This window comes from Andrena cerasifolii, chromosome 6 (assembly GCF_050908995.1).
Source record: "Andrena cerasifolii isolate SP2316 chromosome 6, iyAndCera1_principal, whole genome shotgun sequence".
Classification (NCBI taxonomy): Eukaryota; Metazoa; Arthropoda; class Insecta; order Hymenoptera; family Andrenidae; genus Andrena; species Andrena cerasifolii.
In genome coordinates, this window is record NC_135123.1 from 7,199,258 (window position 1) to 7,227,198 (window position 27,941).

At 47.4% G+C, this 27,941-nt stretch overlaps 1 protein-coding gene and 1 long non-coding RNA gene across 5 annotated transcripts in view; one reads left to right on the top strand and one right to left on the bottom strand.

Annotated features, from left to right (window-relative positions):
• LOC143370467 (uncharacterized) overlaps positions 1-27,941 on the top strand; it is an 80,854-nt gene that overhangs the window by 22,057 nt on the left and 30,856 nt on the right. The gene's annotated exons all lie outside the window — the stretch shown is intronic.
• Positions 16,579-17,383, bottom strand: LOC143370470 (uncharacterized). Its single transcript, XR_013085623.1, has 3 exons — positions 17,296-17,383; positions 16,794-16,999; positions 16,579-16,716 (listed from the first exon to the last, which is right to left on the bottom strand). It is a non-coding gene; the product is annotated as an uncharacterized LOC143370470 (long non-coding RNA).

Consider the following 27,941-nt stretch of genomic DNA (forward strand, 5'->3'; position numbering starts at 1 on the left):
CCGAGGGTCGTTTAGGGTTGCTCTCGGTGCACCCCCTGTTCTCCGTCATCGCGAAATCGTAATTAATTGCCCTTTATATAATTAATTAATTAACCTTCTCTAAGTCTCGCCGCGTCCTTGCCCAGAGTGTCCTAATACCAACCCTCTTAACTTCCACGGAACCGTGATTAAGCAACATCAATCTCACCCCTTTGAAGTCCCTCCGAAAAATCTTGCTTAAGAAGACCCACATTCGCTTCAACGGGCGCCCTCCCGCCGCGCTTCCCTCCCTGTTGAAATTACATCATCCCTCGTGCCACCCGATCGCCCCTCCCCCCCGCGGATCTTTGCATGGCCAATCGCGCGAAACTTTTGCCCGGCAATGTACTAGCGCGCGTTCGAGTGGCTAGATTCAAATGGACCGGTGCACACGTGTGCAGCGAGGACGTACGTAGGTGGTCGGGAGGATTGGGAGGGTGGAGGGGGTAGGACGGAGGATCGCAGAAATGGACCGTTGCCTCGAGCACGAGTCGTTCCTATGTCACGAGGAAGCGAACGGAGAGGGGCGGCGGGGACGGAAGGGCTCGACTTTTGTACACGTCAGATTGAAATTTAGCGTGGGATTCGAATGAGCGGCCGAAGAGTAGCGAGATTACCTCCCTCGTCGCGCTTTCCCGCTACTTTCGACGTGCCTCCGACGTTTTTCGTCCGACTTGCCCGTGGAACGGGTACGCTTCGACGCCGATCGATCCCTTCCTCCAGCCCCCTGTCAACCCTTCCACTATCGCGGTTTTGTATTCCTTTTCTTTTTTGGTGAGCCACTCTTGTACTTTCCTCCTTTCCCGTCGTTTTTTTTTTCTTTCTCCATTTTGAAGGGTAGCGGTTCGGGGAGGAGCGTATCATCGGGATCAGGGGTTGCTTTCTTTCGATCGCCGTTGTTCTTCTTCGCTCGACGGTTAGCCGGGGAATATCGTCGAAGGGACATCGGTCGATCTTAGACTTCGTCCACTGGACCTCCCTGATGCTGAGGATTCTTTTTTTTTTTAAAAGTTTCTAGTCTAGTGTTCGCAGAGATGAGGGTTGATTGGACGGTGGCGGGAGTTAGGCGGGCTTTCCTTTGGAAATTCGAAAGCCTGTAAAGCTGTACGTTTGAACAATTGAAACCATCACTCGGATTCTTGCATTTGCGGATGGCAGGGCTCCATCGGGAAGGTATCAGGCTTGTCAAGCCGGCGAGCAGAGATTTCCAGAGTCAACATATTCAGCTATTCGAAGGGCATGCCTATCGAGCAAAACGATACACCGTCGCTCAAACTAATTACCTCGTTACTGATGAAATTAATTGCTATCGCACGCGTGCTCCTCGATGCGAGCTGGTTTCGAGATATCGCGGGAATTCAAGCCGCGGCTCGTCGGGCTCTTGTCAAGCGCACGCCGCGAGCAACAATATCCCACTGCCGCGATGTTCGCCGGTGTTTTCACGCGCAACCGCGAAAATCCCAGGATCATCCACCCCCTGCCACCACCGGTGCTCGATAAACCTAGGGGATGCCTTTTGCTCGTACGTTCGCCACCGCCAAATGAACAGGCGTCGCGGTTCCATTCGACTTCGTAACGCTTCTAAGAAAGAAGCCCGGAACGTTGTAAATTTTCGGATTTTCAGCGAGAGACATTAGAGCAGAAAGATTTGAAGATGGCGAAGTCAGGAAGGTGGAGAGTAAAAACTCGTCTAAAAACTCCAGCGGCGAACCCCCTGAAAACGTGATAATCAGAAATTTTGCAAGTCTTGGAAACTTCGCAGCGCAGAATTTCACAAGTGTCGCGACTCTTTCGGCGAGGCAATTAACGCGGCATGTCCTGAATGAAAGTTCCTACCATCGACGAGCGCCTCGACCACCGGCGGTCCAGAAGAGTAAAGAGTTTAAGTGTCCCTTAATTCGCAAGGCCGATTCTCGCGAGACGTGGGAACCGAGAGGGATGTCCGGTGAAAAGTTTCGAGGAAAGGGCCACCGCCTAATCAGATCAATTTTTCGATAATGAACCGTTGTTCCCTGCCGTACGGGGGAGGGATGGACACTTTCGTCGCAGGGGTGGACGACGAGAAACCGAGGGTTGGTGTGAGGGTGGCTGGTCGCAGGCGCTCCGTGTTTTAAAATGTTCCTGGAAAGTCGTTAATGCCTTTAGAGCGTCTTCGTGTTTCCTAGATATCCGATGACTGAGAGGATAGACTCGGGGGATGGGGTTCTCGGGAGTGGTTATATCCTGCGAGAAATTGGGAATTTTCTAGAGGAATTAAAAGACTCCGACCTGCTAGGGTGTTCCGCTGAAATTTCTATCTTTTTCTTTCGATTCTAATGAAACTTTCAAATCTTACCATTCTGCAAGTCCCTGGCATTCCTATTTCACTCAGTGTCCACTGAAACTCACCCTCGGAAAGACACCCTTTCCGCGCAACTTTTCCAGCCAAGTCCGAAGAATTACACGCGATCAGCGACAGAGCCTCGCTACTTTCGCAGCTCCAGGCGTCGAAGCGAGCAGGACTCGTCCCCGACCGAACTTTCGAGGCCAAAGAAATGGCAGGGGGTGGCTTCACCCTCCGGGGGACGTGTGTATAATGCGAGGAGCAAACGTCTCGGGTAGATATCAGTGATTTTTCACGCGAAAGGGGAGCGACTTCTCTCGCAGCCCGCTAAATAAATGCGCTGGAAGCTCGTCGAATCAATCTTAAACCGTGCTCGCGGTCCGCTTCGACGATGTTCGAGGATTTAAGTGAGTTTGAACGACGCCGTCGCCGACCACCCACCCCCGCGTCCCTGTAACGACGGCGGTGTGTGAAATATTATTGCCACATTTATCTCGCGAACACGGAGGAGGCATTTTCACAGATTCCATGGACGTACAATTTCCTAGCCGGAATTTAACCAATTTTCCCACCATCTTCGATTAACTTTTTGGGCTTTGAGATTCCTCCGTACCACGCTAAAACGTGGGAGTAGATTAGACGAATATATAACCGCGAATTCGCAAGATTTCTCGGAAATTAAATCTACGTAGATTGTCTTTCTTCCGTTGGCTATGCGTGGCTGATCAAGCATAGGGTTCTTCTACTTCGAACGGTTCAGAATCTGTACAATGAATCCCCGTTTTAGCAAACATTCTGGATTGAATAATCTAGAGAATATATATATATATACATGCTGTGACTTGATTTATCCTTAATTCTGTCCCGTGATAATTTGCAAGTTATAATATTAAAAATTATCTGAAGTCATTCCCTATGCAAATTATCTTTGTAAAACGAAGTGAGATCCCCACAAAAAAATTCAAAAAAGTAAAAAAATTATGCCAAGTACATAAAAGCAAATAAATCACCAAAGAATAGAAGATAATAATAATTAGAATATAAAAAAAAGATGTGAAATCAAAATGAGCTGCAAGTACATAAAGGTGCTTTCCATCTGCGCTTAAGATGACACAACTACATATACACAGCTAAAATTCTGTGTTCATACATTTCATTACCCATATCGCGGACATTTTAATAGCGTGAAGATAAAATGTAACATCTAGATATTCGCCTAGATGTCCGCGGCCTGGAAGTCAAATACTTGGCGTGGCCAGGCAAGGCCAAGGTGTCGATGATTAAAAATTATTTAAAAACGCAAAATAATGAAAGTGTACTCATACTGTCAGAGTTTTAAATTAACAAATTATGTGAAAGTCTGCGAGAGGGAAGGTATGTGTACTGATGATCTGAGAATACCTTCCATATTCTATACCTTCTTCTATTCTTTGGTGATTTATTTGATTTCATGTACTTGGCGAAATTCTTTTACTTTTTTGAAGTTTTTTGTGGGAATTTAGGTCCGACTTGTGTGTTGCTCCACTTGCCACTGCCACTTTCGGTTCCCGCGCTTTTTCGTTACCCAATTGTCCAGACACAGGGGTCCAACGAAAGTTCCCCTGGATGCCATCTGCATCCCACTTCTGTTCAGCATCCTGCAGTTCTTTTTGCGGCTATGAAACACAGGTTAATCCGGGCGTCGCTGGCCAATTGGCTTTTTTACCACGTTATTGAAAATTGACAGCCGCTGTTGGCCATCGGGACACTCGAATTATTTAGTTTCGTTGATTACAGAATGGCCGTTTATTATCGACGTTTCGATCGTTACATTAACCCGCGCTTCGTCGCCGAAAAGTCGGTCTCTTGAAATTTACATGACCACTGCTTCGCGGATACTTTTAAACAGTCATGTATCTATGCAGACTCTTCTTTATTCCGCCCCCCCCCTTTCCAGTTTGCAACCCCCCTTTTTCGTCTGGTTTCGGTTGTTCCGACTAATCGGTTTCTCGTCTGAAAGCAAACGACAGATTCGATTTATTGATCGGATTATCTGGTCGTTGAGTCGAGATCAATTCACCCCCCGTCCATTTAGTCGTTGCCTCGAAATGAACCCCGTTAAATCCGTCCGACCCCCTTTTCCGTGTCTTCATTGCGAATCGGCGAGTTTGATTGACAGCCCGTTTGACGGGTTACTCCCGCGATCTATGTTCGTCCCGATTTCTCTGCGGTAATAGAAAAATTTGAAGAATTCCACCATCGATTTTAGCAAGGTGCATGTTCTCCGCGGAAGCAAATCTCGCAATCAGATGTGCGAAAGAATTTCTCGCCAATGAAAATAGTAATGCGCTCAAAGCTATCCTCGAGCGCATAAACAGATTCGATGAAGAGGCGCGGCAGCAGGATAAGGAATTCTGCGTAAGTAGGTAGAACCGAATAAGACCAAGTTCCCGGAGGGGTGCGATGGGGGTGGACACCGGCGGAGAGGGTGGCACGAGGCGGGGGTGCGATCTAACGACGACGACGACGACGTAGTTGCTTCTGCCCTGTACTTGTGTAACAGAGGCCGCAGGGATGGTGAGGCGCGGCAGGTCGGAAGGGGTTGGTCGGGGGTGGCGTGCCTTTGTAACGGCGTGGGGCACCGTGCATGTAACGAGTTTCCAATAATGGCTCAGCTGCGTTACGCCATTGGCCGCCAGTTTCGTTGCCGCCACAAAAGTCGAACCAAGAAACCCTAGCACCCCTCCATCTACCCTCTATGTTTCGATTTTCCAAGATTTCCCATGATTTCGACGATTTCTAAGTGATTCCTAAGTTTCGTTCGAACAGAATACAACCCGTGACTTTTCAAAGGGACATTCCACGCGAACTCCGACAGATTTCGGAGTAAGTTTTCGTAGATTGCTGAAATTTGAATATGTTGTGGTCTTTAGTGATATTTAAAGCTGTTTGAAGTGAAGTGCTACCTTTTTTTCAATACACTATAGCTATGGAAGTAGTAAACGGGTGGAGATGAGCTTTACGGTGCTTATAGAGAAGACATTGAAATTTTAAGCAAAAATTATTTCAGTTTAAAAACCTGCATTTGTTTAAAATAATTGCATAAAAATGGTTCAAATTATTTTATTAAACTGAAATAATTTTTTCTTAAAACTTCAATGTCTTCTCTATAAGCACCGTAAAGCTCATCTCCCTCCGTTTACTACTTCCATAGCTATAATGTATTGAAGAAAAGTTAGCACTTAACTTCAATCTGCTGTAAAATCGACATTTTTCAAAATTTTGAAAAATCCTTTGTGGTACGTTTAAATATCACTAAAGACTACAACATATTCAAATTTCAGCAATCTACGAAAACTTACTTCGAAATCTGTCCGAGTTCGCATGGAATGTCCCAAAACCCTAATTAACACCGAGAATTTATAGCGTCGCTGCAGGTTTCAAGAATTTGACCCATCAGCCTCTTCCAACCTCCTCTTTCACCTTCCCAGCCTCCGACCGACCCCTGTTTCTTTCACCCGTCCTATTAGGCGACAGCCTTTTCTTTACCCAAACCATTCTTTGCCCAGCCGCTGGATCCAACCACCAATTCTGCTTCTCGATCTTTCAACCCCCTCGACGCAACTTCAGCATCGATAGATCTTCCGTTTCCTTTGACCAACAATTCCGTCCTCTTCTTCCCTGGAATTCCACGCTCCGATTCAATCCACCATTTTTGTTCCTCGATCCTTCAACCCCCTCCCATCCGCCTCATCTCAAGTTTTCTTTTGAAACTGTCCTTCCTCGTCTTCCCCTCCCTCTGTTCCCGATTCTGATACGTTCCACGACTCCCCTGAATAGGTTGTTTCGTATCACGGTCTTAATTACCCCTTTTTCACGCTCCCCCTCTCTCAGCGCCCCTTCTGGGTCGACGATTTTTCGCGTCTCGACCGGCTGCCTGTCGTCAGACGCTTTGATCCTTTGATCCTTCCTCCTGGTCGTTTTCTTTCCCGCGACTTCCGAGTTCCACCCCTGCTAAGAGTCCTCCCAACCCACGCCCAGGATACACGAAAACGTTATCTCCGGCAGGGCGAGGAAGGTGCACGCGCGTCTAAACGCTTCTAACGCTCACCTCGATCGATTTCGTGGCTCCAGTGCAAGGCGCACAACAGGAGGCCTTCGGAACCTCGAGGAGAACTGGACCCGAGGACGCAACTACGTCTAGGATTTCCGCTTTCCCGCAGTAACCGCGTTATTAATCGCTAGTACATAGGCCGACTTATCGGGGGCGGGATTCTGAAGTTTAGAACCAAAAGAGACGCGCGCCGAGTTCGTTCGCTCCGCGCCATTCCACGCGCCGCCGATACTCGAGCAACGAGAAACCGGAGGAACGCAGCAACAATGAAGGCTCCTAAGTAGAAATCGTTTTCCCCCTCCCTCCCGCGACGAGAATGCCTCCTTACAGGGAATAATACCTCATCAAGCCGCAATTACCAGCAATTACCACCCCCTGATCCGCCCCGTTCCGAAATCACGAATAAACAAATAGAAAGGAAAGAAAGTAATTCCTCCGATAGGCAGCGAAACAATTCGCCAAGGTAGCCAGGGGAACAGGGGGGGGGGAGGCGGGGAGCAGATAATCGACGCGGGTACTTCTCGCATAAAGGCAACAACAACAACCGTCGTCGAGCAGGAGACGAGAAATTCATGCATCCCAGCTAACGAGTTCCGAGTGGCGCACCGATCGTACAGGATTTCTTGGCCGACTTTCACGGCTATTATAAGCTCGAGTATTTTCATTATACATTTTTTTTTCCTTCTTTCCACGGCCACTTCGCATTGATACGCCGCCCTCCCCCTCAACCTCCTCCTCTCGCTCGGGATCCGTTCTCCGCCCCGCCGATATAACGTCGCGGATCGACGTAACGATCCACTTATGGAAAATGCAGCGACAGAAGAAGAAAGGCTCTTGTCGCTTCTCTACTCGGACATCAGACCCACCCACCATCCCTCCTTCAACCACCTACCACCCACAGCCCCTCTCCATTCTGCTTTTTTTTTTTCGGAGGGAATCCTCTTAGTACTCTAGTGGCTGGCCGTACTCCGCTTCGAGAATATGCTTTCGGGTTTATAAAATCGTCCTGCGCCGACACACGGCTCCTCCGACCACCCTCGGGTCTCCGGCGAGCCCACCACCCCGTTGTGCCTTATCGCGGAGACGCTGGCTTATCGATTCGGTTGTGCGAGTAACGCTCGGAGAATGAGAGATCTCTTCTGCTCCTCGCTGGAACGTTTCGGGTGTTCGATGAAATTTTAGGGGGGTGGCGGGGTGGAGTAAGTCGGGGCGGTCTAATTGAGGTAGATGAAAGTAGATGAGCGACCGAGGGGAGGAGGAATATTACTTCATCCATTATCGGCAGCCATCGACACTGTCTAACCGAGAAGTCTAGTTTCCACGTTTCCGACGACTGTATTTGCCGCTGCTCCCGGGGTAACAAAATACACCAGCGATTGCAGTTTGGAATCAACTCCAAGACCGCGATGTGAATCGACACGCGTGGTGCGACTGGCACTCTTTGGATGAACTTTCAGTAGAGTTTGCTTCGATTTTATACGCGCTCATTTTCTGGAGTTACAGTCGTTAATGTCGCGTTAGAACACATTACCATACAGGCTTCCGGGCGAAACGTCGAGCAGCAAAAGCAGGCTAAAGAAACCGAGAAGTTACATTAACTTCTGCGCTACCTCTTTCGTCCGAAGATCAACTGTTTCGCGTTTCGAGGTTTCTGGAATTAGGTTCACCAAGAACAAGACGAATGCACAACGTCGGTGCGTCAAGAGAGGAGGCCAAAGTGAGAGAGAGAGAGAGAGACTAGGGGGTAGGACGAGAACCACCCATTGTAACGGGAGCATCCGGCCGCCAATTAATTAACCAGTTAATTAAACATTTAGACGCCGCTGGCGGTCGCCTAAAATTTAATTCACCCATTAATTAATGCTCTCGCGGTGCGCGGACGGCGTCGGTCGGCGGGGGCGAGCGCGGGGGTTGGAAAATGCATTATTACCGGGCTCGCTTCTCAGGTATTCATATTCGGACAAAACCGATAGAGGAGCGCGTATCGGTGAATTTTTATAGTCTCGACGAGGAGGAGAGAGGCGAGGCAAAAAGAGAGCGGCCAGTTATCCAGGGAAGCATGGATAAAGACGCTGGTGGGAGAGAAGGCTTGGAAAGCTTGCGCAACTCGGAAGATAAAAAGGGAGACACGGAGAGGGGGTGGAGAGGAGGAGGAAGAGAAGAAAGTGATTAACGGGTCCTGGAGGGATTCGTTTTGGGCCACGACAGGCACATGTGCGCATAATGATGTTGCCAGGTATGGCCGGGGTTTATGTCGGCTACGGGCCGAAAGGTTGCCTTTAATTAGCATAACTACTGCGTACCAACGTTAGCCGGAACGTAGCCGGCCTGGCCGGCTGGTATGGTGGTAATATGCGAGCCGACTAGTCCTTGAGTTATTGCCTGATCAATAATCTATATGTGGCAACGGCAACACAGTACACCGTAGGGCGAGCTGCTGTCCACGTAAACCCCAACCATCCCTCCGTGCGGCACCAACGGCGAGCTCTAAGCTTCCAGCGCTGAATATTGCAGCTGGGTATCGCTCCGCGCCGATAAATCTTCCGCTTCTTCGTGCAAAACAAACGCAAACCAAGGAAAGAAAAAAAAAAGAGGGAGAGAGCCGAGTGCACGCGCGGCGTTCGCGGGGTTCCAGGGGGGTTCGAAGAGGGGTTGGAATGGCGGAACGAAAGCAGAACTGGGCTAACTTCCGGTCCGCGACTGGAATAAGCATTAAGAGGTATTAGGGGTGAGGCTGCGCCGCTCGCGTGTATACATTATTTCTCCGTCGTTTTGTTCCTCCGACGGCGGATATAACAATGGAATGGAAAAATGCTTCCGGCCCGGTCAGCGGATGTATCCGCGATTCGCTAGATACGTTCTTTCCACCGACTGTTTCGCGGCTTCGCGTTCCCCTACGATCCATGAATTTTCTGTTGTTCTCCGGGGGAGGTGGCTGCTGATTGCTTTATACCGGGAACTCTGATGACGTTGGATCGGTTGGTGTTCTTCGTAGGGGATGGTAGAAACAGTCGAGGAAGAGGAAGGGTTTTTTTAGTGGCTGCGATAGCTGTGATCGCCCGTGATCGTTGACCCAAGCCGACGTTGATTGATCACTGATGAGAGTTAGTAATTTCTGATCCTCCCCCTTCGGCGCCATCTTGAATATTTGCTACACATGTTGTGATTACCAAGCCTTCCCTAGCTTACCTTACGTTCAATTTGGGCAAGCAGAATATGTTTATCTTCTTGCGCAACAGTGATCGAAATCCTGATAGTGTGACACGGAGCACGGTCTGACCTATATCGACTCGTTCTACTTCCACTTAGACCAATAGTTCCGATATTCGGGACACCTAACTCGAAACGAAATACTGCTCCGACCGTACCGCCCCGCGAATTATCGTCATTATACAATTACATCCTGCAGCGTTGTTAATGCGCCTCGGGCGGGAAAGTCGAAAGGAAAATCGATAGTGAAACTTTCGGACGCCGGCGGTATTTCCGCGTGGAATTCACGCATCAATTTCCAGAACGAATTGGAACTGAACTGCAGAAATGATTCCACGTCGATGTGGAACCCTTGGACGCCTAAGAGGAAGAGAGAGAGAGAGAGACGTGCATTTTAAAGAACGAAGAAGGTTCCAAGAAGCCGAAGGAAACGCGACAAGCGAAGCAGCTCGTGTCCAAGATCCGAGACAAAGTAGAATCCCTAAACGACGTGGACTTTTGCGTCGACCCGACCCCCCACGCTGTCGAGATCGATCCCATCTCGAACCGTTTCACGAACCAACGCGTCAATCCCTCGTTCGATGTCACTCGAACGCGTCAATTCACGTCACCGTTCAATGAAATCTCCCCAAAATCGATGCCGACAATCGCGCCGGCCTCCTAATCGCAAATGATTTCGGTGGCCGCTGGCTTCGATCTACGGGCCCGGTGCACAGCTGTGGCAAGCGGAATCCGTTGCTGCGAGAACGGAGGGAGATCGTGACGGAAAATTGGGAAAACTAGGCCGCGACGCGGTGCTCCCCCGCGGACGGACGTGAAATGACCCCGAAACGTCACGGTAAATCTGATTACCGGCTAATTACTCGTTACACCGTTAAACTTATCATTGGATTTACGTGACGGAGCCGCGGTCAAAGCACGGTGCTTGAATATTTAACGACGGACAGGTTCGTCGTAACGCGGTGAGATCGAGTTCCCGTGGCGATCGATCGATTCTCGGCGGTTTCGCCGTCGGTCGAACGCACCCCCATTAAATAGGAAAATTTCGCGTTCCGTTCCCGAAATCGATCGGCGGGCACCGTCTGGCTGGAATCCGGCTAATGTAAGTATTAATTCGATTCGCCAGCGATTCATTACGACGGAATTAGAATCGGGCAGCGGCAAAGATGTGGGTTCTAAGATCGTTGCAATTAAATGCCAGCTGCGGAAGACGGGTGGAATCGTCATTAATCGTGTCGATCAGCGTGTTACAATTGGCAGGGCCGCGGTTCGCTCCGCGGCGGAATAGCTGGCCGGAAGGATAAGCTCGCGAAATGGAGATTTCTGAAACGCATCCCTGGGTCGGAGGGTCCGAGAGAGCCGCGGGAAATAAAAACAGAGGGTGTTCGATGACGGGACGAACGAAAATTGGTGCGTTCGAGGGGTTCAATCACCCCGGATCGACGCGTTATCGTCATCCCTCGATTTCTCACGTGCGCGTCGAGCCGCCCGCTCGGGGGTGAATCGGGGGTGCGGAAGAAACGGGAGCAAAATAGAGACGGCGAAAGAGCGAGCGGGGCGGGAAGAAGCGTCGAGCGGGAGACAACGAGGAGGACGGAAAGCGATCAGAAGAAAAAGGGGGTCGCGCCAGTGGGTGGGGGGTGGTTGGTGGGGGACAGGTTGAGGGGGTGGTCGGTATCGAAAATTCCTTGCATTTCGTAGCCGCGTATCGGTGGCTACTAATTTCGAAAACGGCCAGGTACGAGAGAGGAGCGTAGACGCGCTCGGGAGGGGGGGGGGGGGCGATTGAAAGAAAAAGGGAAACGCGGGAATGGGAGGAAAAACGAGCGACAGCGATCGCGGGAAAATAAGAGGAGGACGGAGATGCGCGTTTGGGGAGAAAGAGGTAGAGCGATGGCCAGAGGTGGTGCAGGAGGGAGAGAGAAAGCCACGGAACGACCAGTCCGGTTCTGGTTCGACGCAGTTCGGTTCGGTTCCTAGCCAGTAAGCGGTAGATTAAAGAGAAATGGCTACACGTTCATATTGATTTTTGTCCTCAGTTCGCGGGTGGATACGAGGGTGAGGGTGGCTGGTCGAGGCTGACGGTGAGGCGAGCTCACTCAGGAGGAGGAGAGCGACGGAGGTGGTCTGCACGCGAGAAAGACAGCCTATCTTGCCCGTCCCTCTCGCCTCGCGTCTCTCGCCCCTCAGCTCCGTTCCACCCTCTACTCGGTCCTCTTTCTCTTCCTGCCTCTGTCTCTGGCCTCTTTCTCTTCCCACGTCCTTCCCCCACGTTTCCACCGCACTCTATCGTCCCTCTCTTACCCACCCCCACAAGCGTTGAGCGCGCGCGTGTGTCTCCTTCTCCTCTCGCTCTCCACCCTTCCCGCGGCTCTCTCCGGCTTCCTCCCTGGCCTCTTCCTCCTCCCAGCGGCTTCTCATCCTACGCTCGCCGCTCTCCAACCCCCGACACCCACGCCCCGTCCCACTCCGACCCCCTCTGTTCCACCTCTGCCACCGCTGCTCCCCTGCCCGTCATACCGAGCCCTCTTCTTCTTTCTCGCCGCATTCACTGCTCCCGCGGACTCCATCCTTGTCCTCGTTCCATCCGACGCGGCGGTCTGTCAGCCTGCGGAGGGCTGTGCCACCCCCCAACGTCCCTCCTACCCATCGCCGGGCTGAAAACTCGTCAAAAAATATACATTCCACGACGGACGGCGCACAGTGGGAAAAAATCGGTGCGTCACCGGCCAAAAATCTATAACTTTTGAACGGATGAAGATAAAGTAATAATTCGTTTTGCTTTAATGAATGTTGATGTGGCCTTCATTAGTTAGGTAGCATTACGTTACTTATATTAAGTAATGCTTAATTACATTAAGTAATACAGTAACATTACTTACATTATTTCTATTTAATATTCAAAAATATTTCTTCTGGCCACTCTTCTTGAATATCCTTCCGCTTTTGCTGCAGCCTTAAAGATGATATTAAAGGATCCGATGAAAGTAACGTAATACGGAAGAGATCTTGATTAACTCTTTGCCTTGATATTTTGAAATATTTTTGTTTTCTTTTTTTTTGTTAAATAATTAAACTCTGAGTGTTTTAGGATAGAATGATCCAAGTATAGACAGGAACATTTATTTCTAGCTGCAAGCATTCGCCTACAATGTCTTCGAGTTACTTACATTGTTTGAAACAAAAGAATCACCACGTTTCACCGTTCGACTGTTAATGTAGTATAATTTTACCATATGTCCCTGGCGAGTAAGAATGATACCCGTCTCTAACCGTTTACGCATAATATAGAAGTTTAAGGAAAAGTATACAGCTTTGGTGATCGATAAAGCGTGATTTTACTGCGGTGAATTATTCTGAAATAAGTTTAATTGAGTTCAGTCCGGTGTTCGCATAATAGTTATAAAAATGGAGTATACATATAAATTTTTATTTAATATCTTTATAGAAGAAACTAGTATTAGTGAAAAAAAATTGTTAATAAGATAGCGGAGAAGTGTGGAGTTAAATATGAAGGTGTACCACGATTCTTTAGTATCAACCTTGCTGGAATTTACAATAAAGTAAAAAGTAAATACAAATCTTCATACTGTAATAAAGGAATGTTTTTGACGAAGAATTCCCGATGGCTGGAAACAACTTTCTCCATAAAGGGTCTAAATGAAATAGACAGTGTACCGATACCGAGCACCTCAAAAGGTCGACCAAAGAAATCGTACGAAAAGAGTTCTGACAGGTCAAAAAGACGAAAAAGGAGTGAAATAAACCAAAATTTATCCACTTTAGAAATAGATATGCCAGAAATTATCATCTCCAATTATTTTAGAGCAAAAATATTAATATTAATATTAATATTAAAATATTAATTTATCAGCAAAAATTTTAGAGGCTATCGAAAAAAGCAGAGAAATCAGAGATAGATCGGATATACGATGCCATATTTTCACCGACAGAATTAGATACCTTTTCTCCTCAAGAAGCTTCGCAAATTTTCCTTGATTTAGGTTTATCTAAGGCAAAATATCAGGAACTAACTCAACATCTACAAAGAAAAAAGAGTAAAGCATGTGTTCCCTCCTTACTCTGTAATTACGGAAACAAAGAAGAATTCAATGCCAGACAATTGGAAAGCCACGGAAATATCGGCAGAATGTAATCTTCAAGATTTGTTGGATCACGCTGCTAAAAGAATTCTGCAAACTAAGCTACCAGAAGAAATAGCTGAATTAAATTCTGCTGATTTGATATTGTATTCTAAGTATGGTTTTGATAGATCCTCAGGTCAGAATCAATATAAACAAGCATTTTCCGTAAATGCTAATGACATTTCCGATACAAATTTATTTATAACTTCATTACTTCTGCTGAGGTTAAATTTTGCTGCAGATAGTGAAGAAAATGCCACCGAAGTATGGAAAAATCCCATACCATCATCCACACATTTTTGCCGACCACTCAGGTTTAAATATATAAAAGATACCGAGGAGTTAATTCAATTGGAAGATACAAATCTTAAAAACGAGATTCGCGCGTTAAAGGAAAAACACAAGAATACACGGAAAAAATATAAAAATTAAACACAAGCTTTTTTCTGAAGTATGCGGGAACTACCCTAAATTTATTTTAAAGAAACGTATCCAGACAGAAATTTAACACCAACAGTTCACAAAATTCTGAGCCATGGTGAATATGTTATTGGTTGACATATTTTACCAATCGGAGAATTGTCTGAGGAAGCTCAGGAGGCTAATCACAAAGAATATCGAAGGTTAAGACTTAGCAACACTTGCAAAATATCAAGGTAGAGAATTAAGATCTCTTCTGTATGATGTTACTTTCATCGGATCCTTTAATATCATCCTTAAGGCTGCAACGAAAAGGGAAGGATATTCAAGAAGAGTGGCCAGAAGAGATTAAGGATATTTTCATATTTTAAATAGTAACATTTTAAGTAACATTATCGTATTAGTTAATATAATTAAGTATTACGTAACCCTCGGGCCTCGGTTGTCACACCTATTTTTTCGAACATTGTTGTCACACTGGGTCGATTCGATCCAAGCCAATTTTCAATCAGCTGTTGTTTTAAGTCGCAAATTTTTTTACATCAAGTTTGAACATTGTAGTATATATATCCGTCATTGAAAATTAATATTTAAAGTATCATCATGTTTAAAAAAAACTTGAAAGAAAAAGTTCCTGACAATTTTTTTGCTTAAAAAAATCACTGTCCAATTTTTTGCTTAAAAAATTAAAGTCCAATTGTTGGTCATTTTGACCCAGTGTGGCAACCGATGGTTAATATAAGTAACGTAATATTACTGAAGTAATGAAAGACACATCAACTTCATTAAAGCAGAAAGTATTATTACTTTATCTTCATCCGTTCAAAAGTTATAGATTTTTGGCCGCTGATGCACCGATTTTTTCCCACTGTGCGGCGATACGTCGATGCTCGTAACTGCGCCGAACGCAGAGGTAGAGGAGGAACAGAGATACAGGCACTGAGCAAGAGAAAGAGGACGGGGATGGGTGGTTGGATGGAGAGGCGTAGAGGCGGAGGAGAAAGAAAGAAAGAGGAGTAGATCGGAGGGTAGGGGGCCAGAGAGCCCCGGAAGGATTGATAAAAAGAGAAACAGAGAGCGGCCTGATAACGATGCAAATTTTCCAGGTATCTGCCTCCTAGGGAACACCGAGCTCGCGGTTATTCCGGCCGAGGGATGCGGCAAATGAAGTTGAGAACGTTCCAGGGCGAGGGAGGGGTGGCCGCGGAAGGGAAGGGGGCTGCCCGAACGAAATACCTGATTAGCCGTGTTCGCCGTATCGTTCGACGTGCACGGCTGTTTCGTGGACGACGATTACGATCGTCCACGGCGACCGGGTTGGGGGTGTCGTTACGGGGGTGTTAGGTAACGAGACGGGAACGTAAATTTGCGACGGAGGATTGTTAAGAGCGGGCTTTCTCGACAACGGATGATTTACGGGCGACCGTGTCCAAGGTTTTCTAAAGGCCCAGCTGCTCTCTCGGGGAACTTGCGTTTCGCAAATTGTTCGAGGAGTCTGCGTCCGAATCGAGATTCTAAATTTCTCTTTGAATAATTAATAAACATGACAGACCTCACCTGCTCATCAAGCTCGCTATTTCATCACTCTCTTCCATTTCGGTGGGTGATCGAAACCCCCTGTTGCACCGTTGCACCCTTCTCCGACGCATCTCGACTTCCCTCGCCCGTGTCTTTTTTCTTTCCGAAGCACTACACGCGAACAGAACGAGGGGAAGATGCGAAACGAACGTATTACACTAATTTTCGACGAGTAATCCCGTCTCGAAGGACGCGCCTCGTATCGCGGTGCATCTCGTGGTCGACTGCGATCGATTTGCGTCGCGGAGCCCGCTCCAGCACCAGTTCCGTCCCCCATAAACACAATTCGACCGACCTTGCGGTTCGCATTCTAATTCCTGTCGCGACCGCCGCGGCAAACGCAATTATCGCGCGGCCACGGAAATTGCGCGTATGGAAAATCTGGTTTAGATTGCGCCCTCCCACAACTTACTGTCGTCCGGCCAACGAAATCATCCTGCGCTCCTTTTCCACTGCCGCGAACCTTCCACCCGCGAGCTAGCGAAAGCGGGGACAGTCGAAAAATTCCTTTAACCCACTCGTCGAGCCGCGAATTCAAAAGGTTCCCCGCCTATACAGTACACTCCATTGCAGGAAGGTTACAGGAAGGTTCCTATGTCCGCCCCGGTGGAACATTCCACGGCAACGCACATGGAACCTTCCTGCAAGCTTCATGCAACGTTCCGGATATTTTCTAGCAATCGTCCTGTAACTGTTCGCAGATTTTACAGAGTTGTTGTTTCGGCAACATTTGTGTGAAATTACAGAAAGGACAGAAAATGTAAAGGAAATTGATTAAATTACAGTAAATATTGACAATTAAATATTCATATATTTTAATAAAAATAATAGTATTGGCACTGCTGGAACTTCCCAAGTCCGCGTATGTGGAGTTCCAGGCTCTTCTGCCCTCTTTACTTAAATTGAACTGCATGCAGCGTGTAATGAACCTCGAATAATACATGCATTTATTTTAAAATTTTACAATTTGAAGTACTGAAATGTGATAAATAATAAACTTACTTACTCATTGCTAATTTTACTATATGTTTGAATGTGCTGAATGATTGCTTTTGCTATTTTCCGTACCAACTATATTTCTTTGGCACAGAATCCTCTATTAATTTATTTAATAACATCAACGCCATTATCGCGATATTGCTTCCGCAGCTTCTCTTCAGTAAATGAATCTATAAAAGGTCATTAATGAATTATTTTAGTCATGAAAAATGGCTTCATTAACAGCAGCATTCATGTAACGCCAATCACTGTGTGCATTCAAGCGAAGCAAATAAAAATAACAATCACCGTTCCTTTAAATAATTGAACAGAAAGTGAAATGAAAGTTATACAGTATATGGATGTTTACAAGGAAACTGTGTGAAAAGTAAAAGCTTGTAGCACGGAAAGCAAATAAATATAAGTAAATAATTAAACAATAGCGGTTGGTTAACAAGCATAAAATATTTTATATTAGTTACTTTAAATTAAAAATAAGCTCCTTAATTTGAATAAATCATATCCATTACTTGCTAAACGATCTGTTTTTATCCTGTCCTTATATATCGTGACAGGAAACACTAGAACATTTATATTGTCCAAATATAGTAGGGATGCTTCTGGGAAACAGTCCGGAACGTTCCGTGAAGCTTGCAGGAAGGTTCCATGTGCAATGTTCCACCGCAACGTTGCTGTAATGTTCCAGGAAGGTTCCTATGTCCGCACCGGGGGAACATTCCACGGCAACGCTCGTGGAACCTTCCTGCAAGCTTCGGGCAACGGAGTGCGCTGTATGGGCGGTGGAGAAATGGGCTCGCGAGCCGGTCGTCATCGAGATCCTGGCGAAAGGGAGCAGGCGGGCGGGATGGAGGCAGAAAGAGGGAGAACGGAGAAAAGAGTGAAAAAAAGAGAAACTATCGCGCGAATATAATTCCGCCGGGCTGAATGGTGGGGCCCCTGGGGGTGGCGCGAGGGGGTGGTTGGTGAAATAATTTCTTCCTTGGGCGAAACTTGGACGGTGGCTCGAATGGACGCCGGGGAGAGTCTTCCTCCGGCGGAACTTGACAAATTTTCAATAAGATCGCTAATTGGCCGGTTATTTCATCCCCCGCGAAAAAGAATCCAGTGACGCCGGACTTGGTCTCCGTCCCCCGTGCCCCCGCCTCGCCGATCGTCCCCCCCTACCTCTCTGTTCCGTTCTGTTCGCCCGATATTCCCGCTCATATCCCCTGGCTATCAATGTATAGCCGCGTTATCGATCGGGTCCGGCTTTCATTTTTTGCTTATTTGACTTTTCGGCCCGGGCTTTCGCTCGTTCGTTCGTTCGTTAGCTCTTCTTCGAGGGCCATCGAACGACGCCCCACCCCAAATAATTTTCCAGATAACCCAGCTGCGATGCGCGAGCCACCGGCGAATTTCGAACGTTCCCGCGCCCCCTTGCCTGTCTGTCCGCCTGTCGGTGGTCGGGATCAGCCGTCTCCGAGGTCCTTGGCGCTCACCCTGGCGCGAGATCACCCCCTTCCTGCCATTTTATTTTCGAATCTCGTTCTTCGAAAATCAGCCGCGCTCGTCGAGTTTCAAGATCCGTGGCCACCCATCGTCCACCCTTAAACATCATCATCCCCTGCTCGGCTTGGAAAGTCCAGGACGGAAAAAAAAAATTTTCCCCGGGGAAAATCACGCCGTTCCTCGAACCTAGCTCGGACCATCCCCTGCGCCGGAGGCGTTGGTCCATTGATTCCTCGATCGCGGCTTACAATTACCCCAACCCCCGTCCCCACTGTTCCAGGTCGTTCTCCCGTTACAAGCCGCGCAACCAGAGCACCGCAGCCTTCGAAACTCCGCCGGTATTCCGGCGTATTATTAATAAAATATTATAGAACGCTTTATATAAAAAAAAGTGGTCGGCCGGTAGGAAGAAAGACAGAAAGAGCGAGAGAGAGAGGAGAGGGGTGCGGTTTGAGGCAGAGGCTCGAATAAACCGCAGATACCTCGGCTGTAGAGAGCTCGCTTTCGTACGGCCTCGGAGGGGAGAGGGAGGGACAGCTAGGTGGTGGACCAGCGGGGGTTGGGAGTGGGGCGGAGGAGTTCTGGAGTTCGAGCGATATATTGCGACTAAACCAAACTGACGGAATGCCAAAACTTTTTTGTAATTAAATTTTTCACCGCGATAGAAAAGCCCGGTGGCGGGGCTGCAGGAGGAGGGTGGGTGGTTGGGCTGCGCGCGAGGGGGTGGCTCGCGCCCAGTATGCACGGTGTACGGCTTTTTCGCCGGCCCCGCCGTACGACGTTCAATTTTTTCCTTCTGTTTTTCATCGCTCATCAATCCACCCCTCGACCAGGCACGCCAGGCCTTCGTTAATGGGTTACAGACGCTACGAAGTCCCGTCCCAGAGGGTAGAAATAATGATAGTTTTCCGGGGGCCGCGGGTGCGTTCTCTCGTACATGAATTCGCCGGCGTAACGGCTGCAGAATGCAGCCAGCTGATAAACGCTGGCGAAGGGTAGAGCGCGCGTTTCGGATGTCAGATCCTCGCGAGAACTTCAGTCTCCAATTCAAGATCCTCGCTCCTGGGTCCGAGCGAGGAATAGACCACTATTTCTGGTGAATTACAGCGAGGAATCCAATGGAAATTTGCAATTGAAGGGTCCTCGTTGAGACTTGAATGTAGCTAAAATTTCGCAATCTTCTCTGCTCGCTCGGTGGAAAAATATCAACCCGCCAATCCCGATCCTCGAAATTCCGCCTTAACGAAGGTGCTCGCGCCCGGCCTCCAACTTCGACTTCGCTTTGTAATCGAGTTTCTTAAGCTCCTTTGGCTCGCAGTGGCAAACAGTTCGCTTTCCGCTTGCCCGCGTTTCTACACGCCTCCGGTAGCTGGGGGATTCAGGCACACTCGGTCGAAATTAATAAAAGAGAGGGGCCCGGATCGGGGACAAAAATTCTCCGGAGCCGGTGAAATTTACACGGCGAGCACGTGCGCGCATTCCTAGGCGGGCGACCCAAGTAAATTACACACGGCGAGTAATTACGTTGTCAGAATTTTCTGCCCGGCTGCTACGGCCGAGTTCCTCGAACAAACGATTCCCTGACAGCGCGAGAAATGCCTCCGCGACCGCGTAAATAATCCACGAAAGAACGAAAATTAACTGTGCTCTGGGGGACGGGAAGCCGGCCTTTTCCAACCCCTTTGCGGGCCACGCGCTCCCGGCTTGTTCACGTGAAACGGATAAGTTCGTGAAAGCCTGCTAGCATGGAAACGTTTGACTCAGGCTGGGAGAATTATCGACTTGTCAGGGCAAACGGGCATCCTGAACTTGAGAATGTTATTACTACGATTCGCGCGGGTAGCTTGAAGAAAATTAACCCTCTAGTGCATAGATTTTTAATTCAGTTGGGCAAATTAGAGTAGTCTAATTCGGGGATCACAAAGTTTCAGAATTTTTGGAATTTTCGGGCTCGGGATCTTGTTAGTCATGACTTCTTTATGTACGTACGATTTTTTATACAGATTAATTATATTTTACATCATAAAACAAAAGCTATATCCCTTCTTGCTGTTCAAGGATACTGTAGTTAAAATTTCGTAATGATTTGTTCAGTACTTTTTGAGATTTTTGTGAGCATACAAACAAATGTTATGGCTTTATTATAATAGTATGATATGATATATGTGTGTATATAGATACGAAATTTCATGAACAAAGAGCTAAAAGGTGCACAAGTAAATTTTTCACGCATCAACTATTAGGGTGATAAACTAACACCCTAACTATAACTTAGAATGATCCACTAACATTTTCACGCATCAATTATTTTTGCTTTCAAATCTTTATTCTATCCGATAGATCACTACACAAACTACTTACCAATAATTTTTTTTAGCTCTACGGTGTCGCGAAGTATTTTATTTGATTTTTTTATTTTCACAAATAACTTTCGCAGCATGCTTAGCTCAAAAATGCACTTCAAACTAGATTTCTCTCAAATCGAAACGCCAGATTGACATGTTTCTTAGGCTAATATGTGCGGCGTGGCAATACTTTTAAGGCTGGCAACTGAGAATTCTGAAAAGAAAAATTATAAGCGCCCAACTCCTGGATTAAACAGGTGCCCGCCTTAATTCAGACGTACGCACTAGAGGGTCAATGCGCGTGATTGTAAATATATTAGACAAGCGTAGGTATGGATTATTAATGAAATTATGAATAAAATTCAGGCGATGGCGCGAAGACGGAGAGGTCTCGAAACTAGAAGGCTAAATGCGTCACAGATCCTATTCCCATCTAGGATTCTACCAATATTACCACTTCCCGAGATGTCTGTCTCTAACTTATTTAAGTCCCGGGTGCAGGATCTCAGAATAGAATACTCGAATCAGTTGAATGATCCTTTACCTCTACTCCTACCCCTCTGCTTCCGTCTCGAACGAAACTTCACCGAACAAACAACATTCCAAATTCAAAGAAAACAGAAGCAAATTCCGTGCTGGGCTCTTGGAAGCCCGAGTCCCCCCGTGAAAAAAGAACGCGAAAGCTGAGCGCTAAATTCTCCGAAGTAGCCTGGGAACCGGTGTCTCGCCGATACCGATCTCGCGTTTCGCGGGATCGATCGATGGGAGGAAAGGGAAGGAAAATTTCGCCCGCGCGAGCCAGCGAGGGAAAAAAACTAGAACGAAACGAAACGAGCTGAAACAGAGGTGCAGTAGCGGGAGAGGGTTGGGGGAGTAGTTCCTGCGGGCACGATCGTTCGCCAGGCCAGGGAGCCAGCCTTTCCGCCGATGGATGAAAAATGTGTAATTTTTATTAATTGTACCTTTATTAATTTTCACCGGCCGACTCCTCGGTCGGTCTATCGGGAGGGTTGGAAGGAGGCGGCTGGTGGGCGTGGGGGTTGCGGAACGCGGTTATGTGCATGTACGACACGTGTGCACGTACGCGCCCTCCGCAACCGGTACAGTCAGCTGCAATAATGGCCTCCGTTCGACTCCATTTTCCTCGGCACGATATACTCTTGTGTTCCGTCTCGATGCCTCTGATAAAAACTGTTTCGTCCCGATGCCCCTGATAAAGCAGGCCAGCTGCTCCGTGCACCCGGTTGCAAACCTGCAACGCCTCCGACGTTCGTTGGTGCATCTACCTTTGCCCATACTTCGCCAGTTTCACGATGAGACTATAAGGTAGCCGGAAAAAATTCCCAGCCGAGCCAGCCACCCGAGAATCCCCCGGTTCCTGCCTCGAGGACATACCTCCCGAGAATCAGCCGCGAGACAAGCGAGCGTTTCTTCATCTGGATCAACGGTGGCCACGTCCACGTGCAATTACCTCTGCCGCGTCGCCGTTTCGAAAACAGAGGCAGCTTCAAAGCAAGGAATTCCTAACAGCCGCGAATTCGGTTAAGAAATTTCACCCGAGGATTCAGGGGCGCGCTGATATAGGGGGTGGTGGTCGAGTGAATTCGAAAACGTGGACCGTCCGTTCGCTCCGCTATCGAATTAACCCGAGAGCTCGCCCTCGTCCTTTGTCGCAGCCGGCGCGCGTCCGCTTTGCCAATTATTCTCCTCTCTTTTGTCTCCCTCTCTGCCCCCATCTATGCCCACCGCCTACGCCCGACGGGCCGGACGCCTGGCTGGAAGTAGCTGTATAACGTTACCGGGTAACTCAATAACGATCGAAAGGGCCTCCCCGCCAGTAACCGAAACCGGAAGCGCACGCAAATGAGGAAACCCCGTGCAGCCGTGGCCAGAAGTCCTCAGGGTTCGATGCTCGCCACGCGACCGTCTTTCGGCTCCTCTTTCCCTGCTCTACTTCTCTGCTCCTTCATTGAACTCGATACAGTGGCAAGGGTGAGAGGGTGACCGCGAACGCTGAGCTGTCCAGGTAGCGGAAGCTTGTGAGATTTGGGAGGTTTGGTTGCAATCGCCAGGCTGATTGTTAATGGTAAGAAGAGTAGGTGGGAACCACCTTGCTGCGCTCCCTTCCAGCTGGATTAGAGAGCCAAGTATTCCGACACCCACGTACGAATTAAACGCAGAACTTGCGTCTAATCCAAACACGCTTTTGCTTTTGGCTAGTCATTTGCTCAATCCGTACGCGGCACAGTGGGGAAATTTCGCGATTTTATGGCCAAAACCACGAAAATAAATTTTTCAATTCGACAAAATCAATGCGAATGTCGATTGAAGAACTAATGTGAGTATTAAATGCCACCAATTTTACTGTCAAATGTTTTGATACAAAGCTCGTATAGACTCGCAAATGTTTATGTTCACGTGAAGTTAGACTGATCGCAAAGAATTAATCCAGATTTTCAAGTTGCTTCGAACACTTATATTGTGTTATCCAAAGATTTTTAATAAGTAGTTTATACAAATTTGAATGTACTGTTTTTCGGGTAATTTATTTTCTCATATATTAGAACGCAAAAGTGGCGAATTTTATATATTAAAAATAAGTTTTCAGGTTTTGACCACGAAAATTGATATAGTTCTTCAATTCACATTTGTATTAAATTTGTAAAATTCAAAATTTTCATTTCTGTAGCTTTGGCCATAAAATCGCAAAATTTCCCCACTGTGCGCGGGTCAGTTAGTTTCTCAGCCGCGTTCAATGCCTCTGGAAATTGGACTTTGGGGTCCTCTGCGATAGAGATAGCCGAATTGATTCTTCGCAAAGAATTGTTCCTTCAAGATTTTTGGAGGCACGGCCCCTTGCCACGAAGGTTGAGCAGGACACTAGTCCAAGGTCCTTGCCAAGTCGGAATTTATCGACGTTTCACTTTCCTTAGGATGACCCGGATATTTCGCGTACCTGTGCCTGTGACGTGCGCGATCCACACCCCCTCCATCGATAAGATCTTCCTCTTGGGGCTCGACCAGCGGAAGTAACGCGTTAACGCTGAGTAATCGCCGATTCCCTTCTACCCCGAAACGCTGCACCCGGGGCTCGGGTGTATCCCCGAATTGCCCCGCCGTTTCCTCGATTTCAAGAACTTCGTTCCATTACTTTTTAAGCAGAATCCCGTGCCGGCAGGATTCTTCTCTGCGAGGGAAAAATTAGAGGGCCAACGAGCCCGGTTGCGAGGCAGAAATCGACGGGTCGCTGGTTCCGTTGGATCACGGACGGCCGATCGAGACGCTTCAAGTCGATCCCCGTGCCAGCCTCCACGTCAGCCGGCGCTCGTTTTCAATGCATATTAATCACGGGGGCGAGCTGGCTCCGCGATCGCGGCCATTCATCAAATCGCCGCGATTCCGAAATCTGCTACGCAGCAAACTGAAAACCCGCCTCCTAGGCGTTGCTCCACGCATCCGGGGACGAAACGCGCCCGCAGGGGGAAAAATTCCACCGCGCCACCCCCGCAGCTTCCTCTCCTCTCCTTTCCTCTCGTATGATGGAGGAGGCGCCAGGAGAGCTTTCGCCAAGCTTAATCTATCGACTGGGGGTCATTATCGTTGATATTCCGCGTTCATCTCCGCTGCTGGAAATCGATCCGTCTTGTTCCTTCCTCCATACAGCGTCGTTTACGATTTCTACGCGAGAACTCAACTGGAAGGACACGATTTTACCAAGCCCAACTGCAGGGGATACACGCTCCTGCAGTTCTTACGTTGGGGACATCCCGTGCGAACTCGGACAGATTCGGAGTAAGTTTTCGTGGATTGCTGAAATTTGATTATGTTGTAGTCTTTAGTGATATTTAAACGTGCCTCAAAGGATTTTTCGAAATTTTGAGAAATGTCGATTTTACAGCTGTTTGAAGTTAAGTGCTAACTTTTCTTCAATACATTATAGCTATAGAAGTAGTAAACGGATGGAGATGAGCTTTACGGTGCTTATAGAGAAGACATTGAAGTTTTAAGAAAAAATTATTTCAGTTAAAAACAACAAAAATTTGAACCATTTTTGTGCAATTATTTTAAACAAATGCAGGTTTTTAACATCGGGCGCGGATTTTAAGAATCTGAAAAAGAAGAATATCGTTCTATCCTTCCCCTTGATGGATAAATTTTCAAAAATATGGACATTTTAAAATTGGCCCCGTAAAAATTGCCGAAAGTTGACGCTGCACCGCGGTGTTCGCAGCGGATAAGCGGCTATACCTGATATTCTTATACAGGATTGTCGAAAATGGCAAGTATTTGAAAAAAAAAAACTGAAGGAGGAAATCTGTTACTGTTTTTTATGTCCAACATAATACGGTATAATTTTCTTCCTTTTATTCCTAACCTTGTGTGGCCTTGAAGGTCATAGTATACAATACGGTTGAATTTATCTTGACAGTCGCTTTCATATTTGGTAATCAAATATATAGCATTCCATTTAAAAAACTAAAAGTCACCCACGTTTCAAGGAAAATATTGCGAACACCAAAAATTTAGATACCGTATTATGTCGGATATAAAAAACAGTAAGAGTTTTCCTCCTTTAGTTTTTTTCAAATACTTACCAATTTCCAGAATCCCCTATAAGAATATCAGGTAAACTTTCGGCAATTTTTACAGGGCCAATTCTAGAATGTCCATATTTTTGAAAAATTCTCCATCAAGGGGAAAGATAGAACTATATTCTCCATTTTTTCAGACTTTTAAAATCGCTCCCGATGTTAAAAACCTGCATTTGTTTAAAATAATTGCACAAAAATGGTAGAAATTTTTTTTCTTTTTAACTGAAATAATTTTTCCGCAAAACTTCGATGTCTCCTCTATAAGCACTGTAAAGTTCACCTCCAAAATTTCGAAAAATCCTTTGAGGTACATTTAAATATAACTAAAGACTACAACATATTCAAATTTCAGCAATCTACGAAAACTTACTCCGAAATCTGTCCGAGTTCGCATGGAACGTCCCGTCTGGATAACGTGGCGCAGACCTTGCCAGAGCTCTGTGACATCGTTTCCCTCCACTCTTACCCCTGCGTGCTTTATTCACTCTTAAACAGCAATTCCACCAATAATCAACGCGAGACGCGAGCCCTCTACTCGACGACCCCGTGCCTCGGCGTGTCAAAGAAGAAGCCCACCACTCGGAGGGTTAATTATCTCCGCGCGTGGCGTAGAAAAAAAAAATAATTTCTCCCGATTAACATCCGAGAGCTGCCACTTGATCGAACCACGATGGCTGTCGCATTAATTACAAAGTCTACACTCGTGGCACCGTCCACTTCCCTGGATCCAGGCAGTCGGCCAGGAAAATTCCGAAATTTCCCTCTCCGCTTGTAGATCGCCCGCCCGAGCAGTATGCGCGTGTGCTTAATTATACGCCGACACACATACCCGCGCGCACACAGGCCTGCTTATCGGCCAGATTCACCGCGGACGGTGTATTTTTATTCGCATAATTAGATACCCATCAATCCTGCCGATGGCAGTCCGCCCCGTCTGCCACCCCTGCATTTATAATATATTTGAGACAGACCGTGGAGGTGAAAAATTGCGAGAAGAAACGGGGGTGGAGGAACGGTGGACACCCGGGGCGAAGAGGTGGAAGGGCTCGATTATCCGTGGCAGGTTTTTCTGGACCGCGAGAAAATTATAAATTATAAATGCGCATCGAGAGCGAGGCAATCGCTCCCTGGGGCTACTCGATTCTGGTTTTGTCGTCCCCCCTCTCTGATCACTCGATTCTGGCCCGACGGGGGTGCAAGTGAAACGACGGTAGATTCGACGCGTAGTTCTTCGGTGGTTCTTCGCACGCAGCACCAGCGATTTTCCAGGCGGAAACGATTTGTGCCCTTTTTTGGAATATCTTAATCACCCAGGGAATTGTATTAAACCTCAACTCGCCGTTGCAAGAGCGAAACGCAGAAGAACGTATAAGTTCTGGGGCAGGAGGCGAGGGGTATGGTCGTGGAACGGCTTAATTTCGCCTTAATAAAAGTCCAGCGACCGGGCAGCCGGTTTTTGGATTACCCGTTGTCGATGGAGATACGCTGCTAGACTCCGCCGCCGCCACCCCTCGAAACCACCCCCCGCTAGCCGAATATAAAATATACACGTCGCTAGATATCCTGACTAGTTGGAATATATGTGCATCGGCATATTAAGAGCGTTTCGCGGTGCACGTGTGTGCGCGCCCAGTCGGTCGCGTACCAGCCCCGAAAACCAGCGGCCAGGGGGTAGGTATTGTGTTTATATGCATATCGGGGGAAGCCTCCGAGTCTCCCTTGTACTCGAACTCGGCGTTTTCCAATATTCGAGCCGAAACTCTCCACCGAAAAGCCCGGCCTTCGAATCCGTGCGCCGCCCCAGCCCTTTCGACCGCCACCCCCTCGGCCACCCCCTTCTGGCCAGTGTACATCGAACCGTCATATTTGGACAAAATCGAACGTATCCTATCTAAACGTTTCCCTCGCTCCCTGGCCTCTCCGTCTGTTCTTTCCATACGTTTTCCAGCCGACTCTTCTCTTCGAGCTAGAGCGAACCTGACGGCTTTCTCCCTCCCCTGCACCACCTGGTTGCCAGGATAACTTCTCCGCGTATCGCGCGCCGTCGAAATGGTTAAAAATGACTTTCGTGGGTGACACTTTCGTGGGAGGGGCTCAGCCGATTGTTTCACGGAAGCTCTGGTATTTTGTCGGGGCTGATTATGATCTGGGGGTGACTTCTTGTATCGAAATAGGTAGAAATTCTTCTTTAACGAACGATAGTAATTTCGTGGGATGCAGGGAACGCGAGGAAATAGTGTTCTCGAACCTCTCTGAACGCCTTGTTGTAGCAATGCTCCTTTCTGATTAGAAGATGCGAAATCTCGTTTGGAACTCCGTTTCATTCCGCCGTCTATCCAGTTTCTCGAGCTTGATCAACTTCAGCTCTTTCTCCGCGGCGCGTTCGCGATCGCTGTCGAAACTGTTAAAGTTTATTCTTATTTTATTTTAATATTTTTACTAGTAGAACTCGCGAAGCTTTATTATTGGGATCAGGAGGATTCTACAGGATTAGTTTTAATGACCACGTGTTTTCTTAGAGAAAAAATATAAAGGATACATATACTTTGTACGTGTTAACGCTTCTTCTGTACATACAAAGTTTAATACTAAAAATAACTGTTATACTTTAAGATATATCAGAGACTTTGTTTTGTATATTAATTAACTATCAAACGCTTTATCTTTCTACCTAACCGGTGAGCTCAGCTCTGTATCGTACGACAGTCGCAGCTAAAAGAGACCGAGTCT